Below are 6,044 nucleotides of genomic sequence, written 5' to 3'. Positions count from 1 at the left end.
GAGAATATGTCCTGGAAGGAACTCATTGTGAGAGTGAATCAACTCAAGTGAGCACAGAACTGAAAAACAAACAAACAAATAAATAAATAAAAGTAAAGAATTCAGCATCAATTGCTCATTGTGTGACCTCTATTCTGAATTCAGTTTTATTTGTAGTTTTACCAGGATCAGTTGTCAGGGTTCTTAAAATATTGTCGATTTTGCCTGAATAATTCTTTCATTATCAAACCATTGCTCTTCTTTAGAAAAGTATAAGTGCCACGGTAAACCAATCAAGATGCAATGCTATTCATTTTGATCAAAAAGTGCAACGAGTTTGCAATCAGTTCCTCTCCAGTGTAGCCCTTGGCAGCCCTATTGTTTCCAAGGGAGATCAACTGATCACTAGGGAGTGATCAGTTCCAAGGGAGTAACTGCAGCTAGGGGCTGTGCCCAAAGTGGCACCAAGGGGTGGTCTGTGATCATTTCACTATTTGTCAAGCAGCAGAAAACACAGAAGTTATGATATAATATAATTGCAGTAAGAGAAATACTGTACCTAATACCCGAAGTCAGTGTTATGACTCATATTTCAGTTCTGGTAGGTCTCCTAAGCACCCCATACGTGTGACAGTGCTGGACAATGACAGTTTCTTTCTGCAGAGTTTAAACAAAGTAGAAATAAATATGAAAACTTGAAAACTTTTTTTAAGAGAATTAGAAATCACATACTAAGCATTCATTTCAATAATGGACTTCCCAAGTCTTTGTTCCCAACTGGTTAATGTCAATAAGCTGCATATGTATGCAGAGGAACAGAGGTGAAAACGTATAAAATGACTGCAGTGTGAAGAACACAGCACTGAAAGAGCAGTGGAGATCTCCTACTTCTGCCCTCTTGTGAAAATCAACAAGAAATGGACAATTTTGAGCTGTTGGACCTTTCACGTTTTGCAGCTATTTGCTAGAAAGAACAGTTCAGAACCAATGGTTTGTTTGCCAGCCAGGCTGCAAAGTGTAATTCAACAGACACACTTAGGGATGGAAGATAATATGTCAACTCCTTTTTACCTCACAGATCTTGCAAATAGATAGCACTTCACATGCAGTGCTGTCATCTCATGGCTGCTTTGGCCTTTGGTGATGAAGCGTTAATAACAAGGAGACAAAGCAAAGCAGTTTGTGTGATGCCTCACCGGCACATTTAATCTCTGCTGGGGATAATCTTCACTTGGACTGCAATTAAATCCTCATAATCTGCCACTTTTAGATGTATGTTTTTATGCAATATCACACAGAGGATCTGCCTGGGCTTTTTGTAGGTCTTGGACCTACTTTCTTGAGCAGCTGATGGGTGCTGTTCCTCATGGCTGAGAAGATGCATCTAAGTCACTCAGACTCCCAAGGTATTTAGCACGTATTCACCTCACCCTGCCTATACAACGGGAGACAGAAAATGGTCACCATGACTGACAGTGTTCTTTACCACCTCAGCGCTGCACTTTAGGAGCTGAAGTTGACCCTTCTAAACTTCACTGGAAGCACAGGAGGGGTTCAAGGTCCTTGCACTGTCCTGGTTCTGTTCCCAAAGTCAGTCCTATAACCCAGCCAGCTGGATGGTAAACTGCAAACACGGTAAGAGCCACATCATTTGTATTTCCTACTTTCCTAAGTTTCATATGTATGTATATATACACATACATGTATACATGTACATACATATTAGAGAAGATTCAAATACCCAAATTACTTTTTGCTCCCAATTCTTTGGCAAAATATTTTGTTCCTCGCATTTCAAAATCCACTGAATTTAGCAATTCTAAAATTGGAAACTGTAGCTTAAGTCACGATAGCAGAACTGAGAGAAGCAGTCCACTCCTTCACTTCTAATTGCAAATCACAGCTGAGCTATTATTTAAAGCAAAATTCTTCCCTAAAGATGCCAAGTGCTATTTAAACCTCTTGATTTTAGGGCAGAGCAAGATTTTGATAGAGCTGCGACACAGCACATGTCTAACCAAAGTCTCACTCAGCAGCAACAGCAGAAGACAGGATCTCAAATAGAGGGATGCTGGGTTTGGAGAGATTAGCCTTAGTTGCTGGCAGTGGAAACTCCCATCCCAGCTGGACAGTGAGGGATGCAGTTAACAGTAATTGCTTCTCTGCACCATTATTAAGAGCTTTTATTTACCAATATCACAGAAGAGTTTCTAGCTCCAAAGTATGCCAAAGGGTTTTTTTTTATTATTATTACACACAATTGAAGAAGTCAGTTCTCTGTTGGACATCAAACCAGTTGTCTGCCAGTGGGTCCTTGCACAAAGTAAACCTGCTCACTGCTGGACGCCGGGTTTCATTTAACTTTGGGCATTCATTAACAAACAGAGGCACTCACGTGATACCCTGGGAGATCAGATTAGAGAGTGAATGAGAGGAAACGAATCCAGAAGAGGGAAGTGCCAGCATGCTTTCCCTTTGCTGCACTCAACATGATGAAATTTGAATGGCAAGCAGTGTCACCAATGCGTTTTGAATGACTATTAAACACAGAAGCTATAATCTTTTAATTAGTTTCTCCATAGAAAAACACAACAAGCAATGTTCTGCACATTATCTGACAGATGGGTTAGCATTCAAGATAATGAAAAAAAAATTAATTTTCACTGCTCCTACCCCCTGTATATGAGGCTCAATCCTGAAGCTGCTATCTATCCTATTATAAGGTGCAAGATGACAGATTAATGAAAACATGTGCCACCTCAGCAAATGATGTTCTCATTTCTATCCCAACCACTCTAATATGTTGTGCAAAGGCAAGAGGCCAAGTGCACGCTGGCCTTGCCCTGATACATGGAGAGAATTACAAATCTATAAAGCATCTGGTAAAAGTCTGCCTTTAAGACAAGTTCTGTGGTGTGAACTGAACCCAAAATTTAAAGCCAGGTTCAACTGATCCAATAACTCGCTTTCCCTCCCATGCCAACTTCTGTCAGATTGATCAACCAAACCCATAAGTGCCTCTGAGGTTCCTCAACAATCACAAGCAGGAATGAGCCCTAAAAGCTGGAAGCTGAATCACTTTCTCAAGCTTTACAAAGTCAAATGCTGTTTTGCATAATGTCCAAACATTAGAGAACTTCATTATAACCAAGGTCAGATAGTCTAAAAATTATTTAAATCCAGGCAAAAAAAAAAAAAAAAGAAAAAAAAGAAAAAAAGATGTTTATTAATTGAATGACAGTAAATGAGTATCAGTGAGCACACCAATATCACCGGTTTTTAATCGTATGAATGACGTCCCCATGCACATAAATAAGCCCAATCAATTAAGTTTGATATGACTAAGTAAAAAGATATCTGTGTGCACCAACTATGGAGATCATTTAGTCTGCAGAGCCAAGATGGTTTGGTTACTAATATGGAGCAGAAGAAACACTCTCAGCCAAGAATCTTACTTCAAAAAGCACTCAAAAGCAATGTGAAGCATAGCAAAGCTTTATGAAAAAAAAAAGTTGGAGGTTTTGTGAACTACCTCCCAGTAATTCTGACTTTTTAAAACACCAAATATCTGCCTATTTTGCCTTAAAATACAAGTTTTGAGCACCTTGAGGATAGCAGTTCATCTCATTAAGCTCTCTTCTTAAATCCCGGGGAAGAAAAACATGGTTCAGAATTGATAATCATTCATAAATGCTCATATGCACATGAAAATCGCAATAATTCTTCTTGTCTTTGCAACAGCTTCATCCTAGCTTAATTCCCCTGGAGTTATTTTCAGCCAGCATAGCATAAGGACAGAAGCAGTACCACAGTACATTAGAAGAGGTTAATACAAATGCACAACAGATGCACTGATTGCTCAAAAAGCCCCGACTGTGGTAGTTGCACAGTTTTTTGGTATAAACCAAAAGGTCTGAGTTGGGGGCCAAAACTTTGGCTTTGATAGAAATACTTAGGTTATATCCTTGAAATCTGATGTGACGATGAAAAAGAGGTGCTAAGGTCAGCACTTCAGGAATTTGGTTCAATGACTGGAATTGCCAAACTTCGTATATTTGGAAGCCTTTACCTTTGCCTTGCCTTTCTCTCACCTTTACTCCAGATAACAAAGAGGGGAGATAGCTCCAAGCATACAATGCCTATGTACAGAGATATTATTGAAAATGGACAATCACCACTTTACTAAAAATGTGCTGTTGTGCTAACTCAAGTGGAGTTTGGCTGACGAAAATTACTAGTTCAAAAGTTCATGACTGAAAACAATGCTTGGATATGATCAACTGATAACTGGGGGTAGGAGATAGTGTGACAGATGGATTTGGGAGATGCTTCAACTCCATCTGTCCCCTGGGCTTGTGGGACACCATTGAGTCTGTGTACCCACAGTGCCACACAGCCTTCAGGTCCCTCACACAAGTTTGTGTTCCATTTTGAGAGTTTCCATGTAGACTTTACTGCTCAGCAATTTACATACCAGGCAGTGCGTATACAATCAAAGAATCATTTGCTACCCTTCGCCAGCAAGTAAAACTCTGCTGTGCTTCATTTAACCTCCCCTGGGCAAATGTGTGTTACCAGCAACTGCCACCAGTGAATAATAAATATTAACAAAACATTTAATTGGAATCTATTGAAAAGCACTTTCACCAGCACGGCTGGCAAAAGTCCCCTTGAACAAATGTTGTCTCCTTGCCAAGTACAACACAGGTAGAATCATAATTAGTCACAGGCTACAGAACATACATGTGTAAACAACACTGCTCAAGCATGATCTTTGCAAAGCCTGAATTTGATAGATTACAGTAATCTGGGTTCTAACTAACTTCCCTGGCCTTGTTTTTGAACAGGTGCTGATTATTTCTCTATACATACCTCTAGTCTAAGCTGTTTTACTCTTACAATCTTTGATAATTTACCATGTAATCCTTTATTAAGACTCATCAAAGGAAGAGATTTGGACACTACGCTGTACCCAATTAGCAATCTTTACTGTAGATCTCTCTTCATCCATTTGAAACCCTTGCACTAAGATGCTGGCTGGCATAAGAATTTGTTAGGACATTTCTTCTGAGAGCACATCCCTGTGGAGGTGTGAAGGATGTGCTCTCTCAGCAACCAAAGGACATCACAGAGGGTGAGGAAGATGACTTTTTTTTGAATAGTCGTAGGTGAAAGTGAACTACAAGCTGTGATGCTTGAAAAGAAAATCAATTTGGATAAACTAATGTCTTTATTTTGAAATCCATTTCCTTTTGTGACCTGAAACCTTATCTTCAGCTATTGTGGTGATCAAATCTTGGCTTACAAAATCTCATTCTCACTGGAAGCATCCAAAGCACTTTTCCAAATCTGTTTATTGTTTTACAATCTGGTTCTTAGTAACGTATCTGAGCCTAGCACAACAACATTTCAGTCATCCAGTCAGAGGTGAGAAATAAGGTGTATGACTTCAGGGAAAAAACACTGAGTGGTAAACAACAGAAACTGAAAGCAATCACTGAGCACAAGGTTTGAAAGGGTGAGAAAAGCTAACAAGGCAGAGCTCAGGTGTATGAGCTGGCAAGTAGAATGGAAACAAGAATAATCATAACTTCCCAGGACACCAATGCAGCATGTTTCTTCATTAGCAATGCCCAAAGCACTTAGCAATGCTCAAAGCACAACTGACCACTCCATTAATGACACCTGCTGGTGAACTGTAAGGTTGTGTTGATTCCCTGGGGAACTCCCTGACATGGGGACAGAGCATGGAGCACCACAGGGTCAAATATCACCACCCTCGGAAAGGAAAAGACCTTGTGGGCTGCACCTGTCAGGACCCCATCCACATTTTCTCATTAAAAAAAAATGTTCATCAGAAATCTACTAGATCATTCATATCCATATGTAACACTTACAAAGCTCTAGTGCTTCTGGAAAGATCAGGTGAGCACCAAGTACATTTTCTCATATATAGTGTTAACCAGAGACTTCTCCAGCTGACAGAGCTATTCAGAAAAGGGGTAACTTTGGCCTGTTGGAAGTGGCCTAACAAATCATCTCTCTTTTTTTCTCTCCAGACCAAA

The sequence above is a fragment of the Lagopus muta genome, chromosome 15, assembly GCF_023343835.1.
Source record: "Lagopus muta isolate bLagMut1 chromosome 15, bLagMut1 primary, whole genome shotgun sequence".
In the NCBI taxonomy this organism is placed as follows: Eukaryota; Metazoa; Chordata; class Aves; order Galliformes; family Phasianidae; genus Lagopus; species Lagopus muta.
Note: the sequence above shows the minus strand (reverse complement) of the source record.